Source organism: Strix uralensis, chromosome 22 (assembly GCF_047716275.1).
Source record: "Strix uralensis isolate ZFMK-TIS-50842 chromosome 22, bStrUra1, whole genome shotgun sequence".
Lineage (NCBI taxonomy): Eukaryota > Metazoa > Chordata > Aves > Strigiformes > Strigidae > Strix > Strix uralensis.
This window is the reverse complement of record NC_133993.1, coordinates 2,372,692-2,387,529: the sequence shown is the minus strand read 5'-3', so window position 1 is coordinate 2,387,529 and position 14,838 is coordinate 2,372,692.

The window sequence follows — 14,838 nt, the reverse complement described above, 5'->3', positions numbered from 1 at the left end:
AGCGATTCTGCGAAGCAATGTGAACACTTCTGCTTCCCAGGCACAGAGAAGGTGCTAGCAGGGAATTCTCTGCCTGCTTTTCCCCAGTGCTCTGCAAGCTCTCCAGGACAACATAAAATCTGGGGCTCTGTGCTTTCTTTCGTTCTGAACAAGTGTTAGTGTTTTCTGCACAAAAGCGATTCTGCGAAGCAATGTGAACACTTCTGCTTCCCAGGCACAGAGAAGGTGCTAGCAGGGAATTCTCTGCCTGCCTTTCCCCAGTGCTCTGCAAGCTCTCCAGGACAACATAAAATCTGGGGCTCTGTGCTTTCTTTCGATCTGAACAAGTGTTAGTGTTTTCTGCACAAAAGCGATTCTGCGAAGCAATGTGAACACTTCTGCTTCCCAGGCACAGAGAAGGTGCTAGCAGGGAATTCTCTGCCTGCTTTTCCCCAGTGCTCTGCAAGCTCTCCAGGACAACATAAAATCTGGGGCTCTGTGCTTTCTTTCGTTCTGAACAAGTGTTACTGTTTTCTGCACAAAAGCGATGCTGCGAAGCAATGTAAACAGGCACAGAGAAGGTGCTAGCAGGGAATTCTCTGCCTGCCTTTCCCCAGTGCTCTGCAAGCTCTCCAGGACAACATAAAATCTGGGGCTCTGTGCTTTCTTTCGTTCTGAACAAGTGTTACTGTTTTCTGCACAAAAGCGATTCTGCCAAGCAATGGGAACAGGCACAGAGAAGGTGCTAGCAGGGAATTCTCTGCCTGCCTTTCCCCAGTGCTCTGCAAGCTCTCTAGGACAACATAAAATCTGGGGCACTGTGCTTTCTTTTGTTCTGAACAAGTGTTAGTGTTTTCTGCACAAAAGCGATTCTGCGAAGCAATGTGAACACTTCTGCTTCCCAGGCACAGAGAAGGTGCTAGCAGGGAATTCTCTGCCTGCTTTTCCCCAGTGCTCTGCAAGCTCTCCAGGACAACATAAAATCTGGGGCTCTGTGCTTTCTTTCGTTCTGAACAAGTGTTAGTGTTTTCTGCACAAAAGCGATTCTGCGAAGCAATGTGAACACTTCTGCTTCCCAGGCACAGAGAAGGTGCTAGCAGGGAATTCTCTGCCTGCTTTTCCCCAGTGCTCTGCAAGCTCTCCAGGACAACATAAAATCTGGGGCTCTGTGCTTTCTTTCGTTCTGAACAAGTGTTAGTGTTTTCTGCACAAAAGCGATGCTGCGAAGCAATGTAAACAGGCACAGAGAAGGTGCTAGCAGGGAATTCTCTGCCTGCCTTTCCCCAGTGCTCTGCAAGCTCTCCAGGACAACATAAAATCTGGGGCTCTGTGCTTTCTTTCGTTCTGAACAAGTGTTACTGTTTTCTGCACAAAAGCGATTCTGCCAAGCAATGGGAACAGGCACAGAGAAGGTGCTAGCAGGGAATTCTCTGCCTGCCTTTCCCCAGTGCTCTGCAAGCTCTCTAGGACAACATAAAATCTGGGGATCTGTGCTTTCTTTCGTTCTGAACAAGTGTTAGTGTTTTCTGCACAAAAGCGATTCTGCGAAGCAATGTGAACACTTCTGCTTCCCAGGCACAGAGAAGGTGCTAGCAGGGAATTCTCTGCCTGCTTTTCCCCAGTGCTCTGCAAGCTCTCCAGGACAACATAAAATCTGGGGCTCTGTGCTTTCTTTCGTTCTGAACAAGTGTTACTGTTTTCTGCACAAAAGCGATGCTGCGAAGCAATGTAAACAGGCACAGAGAAGGTGCTAGCAGGGTTTCTCTGCCTGCTTTTCCCCAGTGCTCTGCAAGCTCTCCAGGACAACATAAAATCTGGGGCTCTGTGCTTTCTTTCGTTCTGAACAAGTGTTAGTGTTTTCTGCACAAAAGCGATTCTGCGAAGCAATGTGAACACTTCTGCTTCCCAGGCACAGAGAAGGTGCTAGCAGGGAATTCTCTGCCTGCTTTTCCCCAGTGCTCTGCAAGCTCTCCAGGACAACATAAAATCTGGGGCTCTGTGCTTTCTTTCGTTCTGAACAAGTGTTAGTGTTTTCTGCACAAAAGCGATGCTGCGAAGCAATGTAAACAGGCACAGAGAAGGTGCTAGCAGGGAATTCTCTGCGTGCCTTTCCCCACTGCTCTGCAACCTCTCCAGGACAACATAAAATCTGGGGCACTGTGCTTTCTTTTGTTCTGAACAAGTGTTAGTGTTTTCTGCACAAAAGCGATTCTGCGAAGCAATGTGAACACTTCTGCTTCCCAGGCACAGAGAAGGTGCTAGCAGGGAATTCTCTGCCTGCCTTTCCCCAGTGCTCTGCAAGCTCTCCAGGACAACATAAAATCTGGGGCTCTGTGCTTTCTTTCGATCTGAACAAGTGTTAGTGTTTTCTGCACAAAAGCGATTCTGCGAAGCAATGTGAACACTTCTGCTTCCCAGGCACAGAGAAGGTGCTAGCAGGGAATTCTCTGCCTGCTTTTCCCCAGTGCTCTGCAAGCTCTCCAGGACAACATAAAATCTGGGGCTCTGTGCTTTCTTTCGTTCTGAACAAGTGTTACTGTTTTCTGCACAAAAGCGATGCTGCGAAGCAATGTAAACAGGCACAGAGAAGGTGCTAGCAGGGAATTCTCTGCGTGCCTTTCCCCACTGCTCTGCAACCTCTCCAGGACAACATAAAATCTGGGGCTCTGTGCTTTCTTTCGTTCTGAACAAGTGTTAGTGTTTTCTGCACAAAAGCGATTCTGCGAAGCAATGTGAACACTTCTGCTTCCCAGGCACAGAGAAGGTGCTAGCAGGGAATTCTCTGCCTGCCTTTCCCCAGTGCTCTGCGAGCTCTCCAGGACAACATAAAATCTGGGGCTCTGTGCTTTCTTTCGTTCTGAACAAGTGTTACTGTTTTCTGCACAAAAGCGATTCTGCCAAGCAATGTGAACAGGCACAGAGAAGGTGCTAGCAGGGAATTCTCTGCCTGCCTTTCCCCACTGCTCTGCAAGCTCTCCAGGACAACATAAAATCTGGGGCTCTGTGCTTTCTTTCGATCTGAACAAGTGTTAGTGTTTTCTGCACAAAGCGATTCTGCGAAGCAATGTGAACACTTCTGCTTCCCAGGCACAGAGAAGGTGCTAGCAGGGAATTCTCTGCCTGCTTTTCCCCAGTGCTCTGCAAGCTCTCCAGGACAACATAAAATCTGGGGCTCTGTGCTTTCTTTCGTTCTGAACAAGTGTTACTGTTTTCTGCACAAAAGCGATTCTGCCAAGCAATGTGAACAGGCACAGAGAAGGTGCTAGCAGGGAATTCTCTGCCTGCTTTTCCCCAGTGCTCTGCAAGCTCTCCAGGACAACATAAAATCTGGGGCTCTGTGCTTTCTTTTGTTCTGAACAAGTGTTACTGTTTTCTGCACAAAAGCGATTCTGCGAAGCAATGTGAACACTTCTGCTTCCCAGGCACAGAGAAGGTGCTAGCAGGGAATTCTCTGCCTGCTTTTCCCCAGTGCTCTGCAAGCTCTCCAGGACAACATAAAATCTGGGGCTCTGTGCTTTCTTTCGTTCTGAACAAGTGTTACTCTTTTCAGCACAAAAGCGATTCTGCCAAGCAATGTGAACAGGCACAGAGAAGGTGCTAGCAGGGAATTCTCTGCCTGCCTTTCCCCACTGCTCTGCAAGCTCTCCAGGACAACATAAAATCTGGGGCTCTGTGCTTATTTTCGTTCTGAACAAGTGTTAGTGTTTTCTGCACAAAAGCGATTCTGCGAAGCAATGTGAACACTTCTGCTTCCCAGGCACAGAGAAGGTGCTAGCAGGGAATTCTCTGCCTGCTTTTCCCCAGTGCTCTGCGAGCTCTCCAGGACAACATAAAATCTGGGGCTCTGTGCTTTCTTTCGTTCTGAACAAGTGTTACTGTTTTCTGCACAAAAGCGATGCTGCGAAGCAATGTAAACAGGCACAGAGAAGGTGCTAGCAGGGAATTCTCTGCCTGCCTTTCCCCACTGCTCTGCAAGCTCTCCAGGACAACATAAAATCTGGGGCTCTGTGCTTTCTTTCGTTCTGAACAAGTGTTACTGTTTTCTGCACAAAAGCGATTCTGCCAAGCAATGGGAACAGGCACAGAGAAGGTGCTAGCAGGGAATTCTCTGCCTGCCTTTCCCCAGTGCTCTGCAAGCTCTCTAGGACAACATAAAATCTGGGGCACTGTGCTTTCTTTTGTTCTGAACAAGTGTTAGTGTTTTCTGCACAAAAGCGATTCTGCGAAGCAATGTGAACACTTCTGCTTCCCAGGCACAGAGAAGGTGCTAGCAGGGAATTCTCTGCCTGCTTTTCCCCAGTGCTCTGCAAGCTCTCCAGGACAACATAAAAGCTGGGGCTCTGTGCTTTCTTTCGTTCTGAAGAAGTGTTACTGTTTTCTGCACAAAAGCAATTCTGCCAAGCAATGTGAACAGGCACAGAGAAGGTGCTAGCAGGGAATTCTCTGCGTGCCTTTCCCCACTGCTCTGCAACCTCTCCAGGACAACATAAAATCTGGGGCTCTGTGCTTTCTTTCGTTCTGAACAAGTGTTACTGTTTTCTGCACAAAAGCGATTCTGCGAAGCAATGTGAACACTTCTGCTTCCCAGGCACAGAGAAGGTGCTAGCAGGGAATTCTCTGCCTGCTTTTCCCCAGTGCTCTGCAAGCTCTCCAGGACAACATAAAATCTGGGGCTCTGTGCTTTCTTTCGTTCTGAACAAGTGTTACTGTTTTCTGCACAAAAGCGATTCTGCCAAGCAATGTGAACAGGCACAGAGAAGGTGCTAGCAGGGAATTCTCTGCCTGCTTTTCCCCAGTGCTCTGCAAGCTCTCCAGGACAACATAAAATCTGGGGCTCTGTGCTTTCTTTCGTTCTGAACAAGTGTTACTGTTTTCTGCACAAAAGCGATTCTGCGAAGCAATGTGAACACTTCTGCTTCCCAGGCACAGAGAAGGTGCTAGCAGGGAATTCTCTGCCTGCTTTTCCCCAGTGCTCTGCAAGCTCTCCAGGACAACATAAAATCTGGGGCTCTGTGCTTTCTTTCGTTCTGAACAAGTGTTAGTGTTTTCTGCACAAAAGCGATTCTGCGAAGCAATGTGAACACTTCTGCTTCCCAGGCACAGAGAAGGTGCTAGCAGGGAATTCTCTGCCTGCCTTTCCCCAGTGCTCTGCAAGCTCTCCAGGACAACATAAAATCTGGGGCTCTGTGCTTTCTTTCGATCTGAACAAGTGTTAGTGTTTTCTGCACAAAAGCGATTCTGCGAAGCAACGTGAACACTTCTGCTTCCCAGGCACAGAGAAGGTGCTAGCAGGGAATTCTCTGCCTGCTTTTCCCCAGTGCTCTGCAAGCTCTCCAGGACAACATAAAATCTGGGGCTCTGTGCTTTCTTTCGTTCTGAACAAGTGTTACTGTTTTCTGCACAAAAGCGATGCTGCGAAGCAATGTAAACAGGCACAGAGAAGGTGCTAGCAGGGAATTCTCTGCCTGCCTTTCCCCAGTGCTCTGCAAGCTCTCCAGGACAACATAAAATCTGGGGCTCTGTGCTTTCTTTCGTTCTGAACAAGTGTTACTGTTTTCTGCACAAAAGCGATTCTGCCAAGCAATGTGAACAGGCACAGAGAAGGTGCTAGCAGGGAATTCTCTGCCTGCTTTTCCCCAGTGCTCTGCAAGCTCTCTAGGACAACATAAAATCTGGGGCACTGTGCTTTCTTTTGTTCTGAACAAGTGTTAGTGTTTTCTGCACAAAAGCGATTCTGCGAAGCAATGTGAACACTTCTGCTTCCCAGGCACAGAGAAGGTGCTAGCAGGGAATTCTCTGCCTGCTTTTCCCCAGTGCTCTGCAAGCTCTCCAGGACAACATAAAATCTGGGGCTCTGTGCTTTCTTTCGTTCTGAACAAGTGTTACTGTTTTCTGCACAAAAGCGATTCTGCCAAGCAATGTGAACAGGCACAGAGAAGGTGCTAGCAGGGAATTCTCTGCCTGCTTTTCCCCAGTGCTCTGCAAGCTCTCCAGGACAACATAAAATCTGGGGCTCTGTGCTTTCTTTCGTTCTGAACAAGTGTTAGTGTTTTCTGCACAAAAGCGATTCTGCCAAGCAATGTGAACACTTCTGCTTCCCAGGCACAGAGAAGGTGCTAGCAGGGAATTCTCTGCCTGCTTTTCCCCAGTGCTCTGCAAGCTCTCCAGGACAACATAAAATCTGGGGCTCTGTGCTTTCTTTCGTTCTGAACAAGTGTTAGTGTTTTCTGCACAAAAGCGATGCTGCGAAGCAATGTAAACAGGCACAGAGAAGGTGCTAGCAGGGAATTCTCTGCGTGCCTTTCCCCACTGCTCTGCAACCTCTCCAGGACAACATAAAATCTGGGGCACTGTGCTTTCTTTTGTTCTGAACAAGTGTTACTGTTTTCTGCACAAAAGCGATTCTGCGAAGCAATGTGAACACTTCTGCTTCCCAGGCACAGAGAAGGTGCTAGCAGGGAATTCTCTGCCTGCCTTTCCCCAGTGCTCTGCAAGCTCTCCAGGACAACATAAAATCTGGGGCTCTGTGCTTTCTTTCGATCTGAACAAGTGTTAGTGTTTTCTGCACAAAAGCGATTCTGCGAAGCGATGTGAACACTTCTGCTTCCCAGGCACAGAGAAGGTGCTAGCAGGGAATTCTCTGCCTGCTTTTCCCCAGTGCTCTGCAAGCTCTCCAGGACAACATAAAATCTGGGGCTCTGTGCTTTCTTTCGTTCTGAACAAGTGTTACTGTTTTCTGCACAAAAGCGATGCTGCGAAGCAATGTAAACAGGCACAGAGAAGGTGCTAGCAGGGAATTCTCTGCCTGCCTTTCCCCAGTGCTCTGCAAGCTCTCCAGGACAACATAAAATCTGGGGCTCTGTGCTTTCTTTCGTTCTGAACAAGTGTTACTGTTTTCTGCACAAAAGCGATTCTGCCAAGCAATGGGAACAGGCACAGAGAAGGTGCTAGCAGGGAATTCTCTGCCTGCCTTTCCCCAGTGCTCTGCAAGCTCTCTAGGACAACATAAAATCTGGGGATCTGTGCTTTCTTTCGTTCTGAACAAGTGTTAGTGTTTTCTGCACAAAAGCGATTCTGCGAAGCAATGTGAACACTTCTGCTTCCCAGGCACAGAGAAGGTGCTAGCAGGGAATTCTCTGCCTGCTTTTCCCCAGTGCTCTGCAAGCTCTCCAGGACAACATAAAATCTGGGGCTCTGTGCTTTCTTTCGTTCTGAACAAGTGTTACTGTTTTCTGCACAAAAGCGATGCTGCGAAGCAATGTAAACAGGCACAGAGAAGGTGCTAGCAGGGTTTCTCTGCCTGCTTTTCCCCAGTGCTCTGCAAGCTCTCCAGGACAACATAAAATCTGGGGCTCTGTGCTTTCTTTCGTTCTGAACAAGTGTTACTGTTTTCTGCACAAAAGCGATGCTGCGAAGCAATGTAAACAGGCACAGAGAAGGTGCTAGCAGGGAATTCTCTGCCTGCCTTTCCCCACTGCTCTGCAAGCTCTCCAGGACAACATAAAATCTGGGGCTCTGTGCTTTCTTTCGTTCTGAACAAGTGTTACTGTTTTCTGCACAAAAGCGATTCTGCCAAGCAATGTGAACAGGCACAGAGAAGGTGCTAGCAGGGAATTCTCTGCCTGCCTTTCCCCAGTGCTCTGCAAGCTCTCTAGGACAACATAAAATCTGGGGATCTGTGCTTTCTTTCGTTCTGAACAAGTGTTAGTGTTTTCTGCACAAAAGCGATTCTGCGAAGCAATGTGAACACTTCTGCTTCCCAGGCACAGAGAAGGTGCTAGCAGGGAATTCTCTGCCTGCTTTTCCCCAGTGCTCTGCAAGCTCTCCAGGACAACATAAAATCTGGGGCTCTGTGCTTTCTTTCGTTCTGAACAAGTGTTACTGTTTTCTGCACAAAAGCGATGCTGCGAAGCAATGTAAACAGGCACAGAGAAGGTGCTAGCAGGGTTTCTCTGCCTGCTTTTCCCCAGTGCTCTGCAAGCTCTCCAGGACAACATAAAATCTGGGGCTCTGTGCTTTCTTTCGTTCTGAACAAGTGTTACTGTTTTCTGCACAAAAGCGATGCTGCGAAGCAATGTAAACAGGCACAGAGAAGGTGCTAGCAGGGAATTCTCTGCCTGCCTTTCCCCAGTGCTCTGCAAGCTCTCCAGGACAACATAAAATCTGGGGCTCTGTGCTTTCTTTCGTTCTGAACAAGTGTTACTGTTTTCTGCACAAAAGCGATTCTGCCAAGCAATGGGAACAGGCACAGAGAAGGTGCTAGCAGGGAATTCTCTGCCTGCCTTTCCCCAGTGCTCTGCAAGCTCTCTAGGACAACATAAAATCTGGGGATCTGTGCTTTCTTTCGTTCTGAACAAGTGTTAGTGTTTTCTGCACAAAAGCGATTCTGCGAAGCAATGTGAACACTTCTGCTTCCCAGGCACAGAGAAGGTGCTAGCAGGGAATTCTCTGCCTGCTTTTCCCCAGTGCTCTGCAAGCTCTCCAGGACAACATAAAATCTGGGGCTCTGTGCTTTCTTTCGTTCTGAACAAGTGTTACTGTTTTCTGCACAAAAGCGATGCTGCGAAGCAATGTAAACAGGCACAGAGAAGGTGCTAGCAGGGTTTCTCTGCCTGCTTTTCCCCAGTGCTCTGCAAGCTCTCCAGGACAACATAAAATCTGGGGCTCTGTGCTTTCTTTCGTTCTGAACAAGTGTTACTGTTTTCTGCACAAAAGTGATTCTGCGAAGCAATGTGAACACTTCTGCTTCCCAGGCACAGAGAAGGTGCTAGCAGGGAATTCTCTGCCTGCCTTTCCCCAGTGCTCTGCAAGCTCTCCAGGAAAACATAAAATATGGGGCTCTGTGCTTTCTTTCGTTCTGAACAAGTGTTACTGTTTTCTGCACAAAAGCGATGCTGCGAAGCAATGTAAACAGGCACAGAGAAGGTGCTAGCAGGGAATTCTCTGCCTGCCTTTCCCCAGTGCTCTGCAAGCTCTCCAGGACAACATAAAATCTGGGGCTCTGTGCTTTCTTTCGATCTGAACAAGTGTTAGTGTTTTCTGCACAAAGCGATTCTGCGAAGCAATGTGAACACTTCTGCTTCCCAGGCACAGAGAAGGTGCTAGCAGGGAATTCTCTGCCTGCTTTTCCCCAGTGCTCTGCAAGCTCTCCAGGACAACATAAAATCTGGGGCTCTGTGCTTTCTTTCGTTCTGAACAAGTGTTACTGTTTTCTGCACAAAAGCGATTCTGCCAAGCAATGTGAACAGGCACAGAGAAGGTGCTAGCAGGGAATTCTCTGCCTGCCTTTCCCCAGTGCTCTGCAAGCTCTCCAGGACAACATAAAATCTGGGGCTCTGTGCTTTCTTTTGTTCTGAACAAGTGTTACTGTTTTCTGCACAAAAGCGATTCTGCGAAGCAATGTGAACACTTCTGCTTCCCAGGCACAGAGAAGGTGCTAGCAGGGAATTCTCTGCCTGCTTTTCCCCAGTGCTCTGCAAGCTCTCCAGGACAACATAAAATCTGGGGCTCTGTGCTTTCTTTCGTTCTGAACAAGTGTTAGTGTTTTCTGCACAAAAGCGATGCTGCGAAGCAATGTAAACAGGCACAGAGAAGGTGCTAGCAGGGAATTCTCTGCGTGCCTTTCCCCACTGCTCTGCAACCTCTCCAGGACAACATAAAATCTGGGGCACTGTGCTTTCTTTTGTTCTGAACAAGTGTTAGTGTTTTCTGCACAAAAGCGATTCTGCGAAGCAATGTGAACACTTCTGCTTCCCAGGCACAGAGAAGGTGCTAGCAGGGAATTCTCTGCCTGCCTTTCCCCAGTGCTCTGCAAGCTCTCCAGGACAACATAAAATCTGGGGCTCTGTGCTTTCTTTCGATCTGAACAAGTGTTAGTGTTTTCTGCACAAAAGCGATTCTGCGAAGCAATGTGAACACTTCTGCTTCCCAGGCACAGAGAAGGTGCTAGCAGGGAATTCTCTGCCTGCTTTTCCCCAGTGCTCTGCAAGCTCTCCAGGACAACATAAAATCTGGGGCTCTGTGCTTTCTTTCGTTCTGAACAAGTGTTACTGTTTTCTGCACAAAAGCGATGCTGCGAAGCAATGTAAACAGGCACAGAGAAGGTGCTAGCAGGGAATTCTCTGCCTGCCTTTCCCCAGTGCTCTGCAAGCTCTCTAGGACAACATAAAATCTGGGGATCTGTGCTTTCTTTCGTTCTGAACAAGTGTTAGTGTTTTCTGCACAAAAGCGATTCTGCGAAGCAATGTGAACACTTCTGCTTCCCAGGCACAGAGAAGGTGCTAGCAGGGAATTCTCTGCCTGCTTTTCCCCAGTGCTCTGCAAGCTCTCCAGGACAACATAAAATCTGGGGCTCTGTGCTTTCTTTCGTTCTGAACAAGTGTTACTGTTTTCTGCACAAAAGCGATTCTGCCAAGCAATGTGAACAGGCACAGAGAAGGTGCTAGCAGGGAATTCTCTGCCTGCTTTTCCCCAGTGCTCTGCAAGCTCTCCAGGACAACATAAAATCTGGGGCTCTGTGCTTTCTTTCGTTCTGAACAAGTGTTACTGTTTTCTGCACAAAAGCGATTCTGCCAAGCAATGTGAACAGGCACAGAGAAGGTGCTAGCAGGGAATTCTCTGCCTGCTTTTCCCCACTGCTCTGCAACCTCTCCAGGACAACATAAAATCTGGGGCACTGTGCTTTCTTTTGTTCTGAACAAGTGTTAGTGTTTTCTGCACAAAAGCGATTCTGCGAAGCAATGTGAACACTTCTGCTTCCCAGGCACAGAGAAGGTGCTAGCAGGGAATTCTCTGCCTGCCTTTCCCCAGTGCTCTGCAAGCTCTCCAGGACAACATAAAATCTGGGGCTCTGTGCTTTCTTTCGTTCTGAACAAGTGTTACTGTTTTCTGCACAAAAGCGATTCTGCCAAGCAATGTGAACAGGCACAGAGAAGGTGCTAGCAGGGAATTCTCTGCCTGCCTTTCCCCAGTGCTCTGCAAGCTCTCCAGGACAACATAAAATCTGGGGCTCTGTGCTTTCTTTTGTTCTGAACAAGTGTTACTGTTTTCTGCACAAAAGCGATTCTGCGAAGCAATGTGAACACTTCTGCTTCCCAGGCACAGAGAAGGTGCTAGCAGGGAATTCTCTGCCTGCTTTTCCCCAGTGCTCTGCAAGCTCTCCAGGACAACATAAAATCTGGGGCTCTGTGCTTTCTTTCGTTCTGAACAAGTGTTAGTGTTTTCTGCACAAAAGCGATGCTGCGAAGCAATGTAAACAGGCACAGAGAAGGTGCTAGCAGGGAATTCTCTGCGTGCCTTTCCCCACTGCTCTGCAACCTCTCCAGGACAACATAAAATCTGGGGCACTGTGCTTTCTTTTGTTCTGAACAAGTGTTAGTGTTTTCTGCACAAAAGCGATTCTGCGAAGCAATGTGAACACTTCTGCTTCCCAGGCACAGAGAAGGTGCTAGCAGGGAATTCTCTGCCTGCCTTTCCCCAGTGCTCTGCAAGCTCTCCAGGACAACATAAAATCTGGGGCTCTGTGCTTTCTTTCGATCTGAACAAGTGTTAGTGTTTTCTGCACAAAAGCGATTCTGCGAAGCAATGTGAACACTTCTGCTTCCCAGGCACAGAGAAGGTGCTAGCAGGGAATTCTCTGCCTGCTTTTCCCCAGTGCTCTGCAAGCTCTCCAGGACAACATAAAATCTGGGGCTCTGTGCTTTCTTTCGTTCTGAACAAGTGTTACTGTTTTCTGCACAAAAGCGATGCTGCGAAGCAATGTAAACAGGCACAGAGAAGGTGCTAGCAGGGAATTCTCTGCCTGCCTTTCCCCAGTGCTCTGCAAGCTCTCTAGGACAACATAAAATCTGGGGATCTGTGCTTTCTTTCGTTCTGAACAAGTGTTAGTGTTTTCTGCACAAAAGCGATTCTGCGAAGCAATGTGAACACTTCTGCTTCCCAGGCACAGAGAAGGTGCTAGCAGGGAATTCTCTGCCTGCTTTTCCCCAGTGCTCTGCAAGCTCTCCAGGACAACATAAAATCTGGGGCTCTGTGCTTTCTTTCGTTCTGAACAAGTGTTACTGTTTTCTGCACAAAAGCGATTCTGCCAAGCAATGTGAACAGGCACAGAGAAGGTGCTAGCAGGGAATTCTCTGCCTGCTTTTCCCCAGTGCTCTGCAAGCTCTCCAGGACAACATAAAATCTGGGGCTCTGTGCTTTCTTTCGTTCTGAACAAGTGTTACTGTTTTCTGCACAAAAGCGATTCTGCCAAGCAATGTGAACAGGCACAGAGAAGGTGCTAGCAGGGAATTCTCTGCCTGCTTTTCCCCACTGCTCTGCAACCTCTCCAGGACAACATAAAATCTGGGGCACTGTGCTTTCTTTTGTTCTGAACAAGTGTTAGTGTTTTCTGCACAAAAGCGATTCTGCGAAGCAATGTGAACACTTCTGCTTCCCAGGCACAGAGAAGGTGCTAGCAGGGAATTCTCTGCCTGCCTTTCCCCAGTGCTCTGCAAGCTCTCCAGGACAACATAAAATCTGGGGCTCTGTGCTTTCTTTCGATCTGAACAAGTGTTAGTGTTTTCTGCACAAAAGCGATTCTGCGAAGCAATGTGAACACTTCTGCTTCCCAGGCACAGAGAAGGTGCTAGCAGGGAATTCTCTGCCTGCTTTTCCCCAGTGCTCTGCAAGCTCTCCAGGACAACATAAAATCTGGGGCTCTGTGCTTTCTTTCGTTCTGAACAAGTGTTACTGTTTTCTGCACAAAAGCGATGCTGCGAAGCAATGTAAACAGGCACAGAGAAGGTGCTAGCAGGGAATTCTCTGCCTGCCTTTCCCCAGTGCTCTGCAAGCTCTCTAGGACAACATAAAATCTGGGGATCTGTGCTTTCTTTCGTTCTGAACAAGTGTTAGTGTTTTCTGCACAAAAGCGATTCTGCGAAGCAATGTGAACACTTCTGCTTCCCAGGCACAGAGAAGGTGCTAGCAGGGAATTCTCTGCCTGCTTTTCCCCAGTGCTCTGCAAGCTCTCCAGGACAACATAAAATCTGGGGCTCTGTGCTTTCTTTCGTTCTGAACAAGTGTTACTGTTTTCTGCACAAAAGCGATTCTGCCAAGCAATGTGAACAGGCACAGAGAAGGTGCTAGCAGGGAATTCTCTGCCTGCTTTTCCCCAGTGCTCTGCAAGCTCTCCAGGACAACATAAAATCTGGGGCTCTGTGCTTTCTTTCGTTCTGAACAAGTGTTAGTGTTTTCTGCACAAAAGCGATTCTGCGAAGCAATGTGAACACTTCTGCTTCCCAGGCACAGAGAAGGTGCTAGCAGGGAATTCTCTGCCTGCTTTTCCCCAGTGCTCTGCAAGCTCTCCAGGACAACATAAAATCTGGGGCTCTGTGCTTTCTTTCGTTCTGAACAAGTGTTAGTGTTTTCTGCACAAAAGCGATGCTGCGAAGCAATGTAAACAGGCACAGAGAAGGTGCTAGCAGGGAATTCTCTGCGTGCCTTTCCCCAGTGCTCTGCAACCTCTCCAGGACAACATAAAATCTGGGGCACTGTGCTTTCTTTTGTTCTGAACAAGTGTTAGTGTTTTCTGCACAAAAGCGATTCTGCGAAGCAATGTGAACACTTCTGCTTCCCAGGCACAGAGAAGGTGCTAGCAGGGAATTCTCTGCCTGCCTTTCCCCAGTGCTCTGCAAGCTCTCCAGGACAACATAAAATCTGGGGCTCTGTGCTTTCTTTTGTTCTGAACAAGTGTTAGTGTTTTCTGCACAAAAGCGATTCTGCGAAGCAATGTGAACACTTCTGCTTCCCAGGCACAGAGAAGGTGCTAGCAGGGAATTCTCTGCCTGCTTTTCCCCAGTGCTCTGCAAGCTCTCCAGGACAACATAAAATCTGGGGCTCTGTGCTTTCTTTCGTTCTGAACAAGTGTTACTGTTTTCTGCACAAAAGCGATGCTGCGAAGCAATGTAAACAGGCACAGAGAAGGTGCTAGCAGGGAATTCTCTGCCTGCCTTTCCCCAGTGCTCTGCAAGCTCTCCAGGACAACATAAAATCTGGGGCTCTGTGCTTTCTTTCGTTCTGAACAAGTGTTACTGTTTTCTGCACAAAAGCGATTCTGCCAAGCAATGGGAACAGGCACAGAGAAGGTGCTAGCAGGGAATTCTCTGCCTGCCTTTCCCCAGTGCTCTGCAAGCTCTCTAGGACAACATAAAATCTGGGGCACTGTGCTTTCTTTTGTTCTGAACAAGTGTTAGTGTTTTCTGCACAAAAGCGATTCTGCGAAGCAATGTGAACACTTCTGCTTCCCAGGCACAGAGAAGGTGCTAGCAGGGAATTCTCTGCCTGCTTTTCCCCAGTGCTCTGCAAGCTCTCCAGGACAACATAAAATCTGGGGCTCTGTGCTTTCTTTCGTTCTGAACAAGTGTTACTGTTTTCTGCACAAAAGCGATTCTGCCAAGCAATGTGAACAGGCACAGAGAAGGTGCTAGCAGGGAATTCTCTGCCTGCTTTTCCCCAGTGCTCTGCAAGCTCTCTAGGACAACATAAAATCTGGGGCACTGTGCTTTCTTTTGTTCTGAACAAGTGTTAGTGTTTTCTGCACAAAAGCGATTCTGCGAAGCAATGTGAACACTTCTGCTTCCCAGGCACAGAGAAGGTGCTAGCAGGGAATTCTCTGCCTGCTTTTCCCCAGTGCTCTGCAAGCTCTCCAGGACAACATAAAATCTGGGGCTCTGTGCTTTCTTTCGTTCTGAACAAGTGTTACTGTTTTCTGCACAAAAGCGATTCTGCCAAGCAATGTGAACAGGCACAGAGAAGGTGCTAGCAGGGAATTCTCTGCCTGCTTTTCCCCAGTGCTCTGCAAGCTCTCCAGGACAACATAAA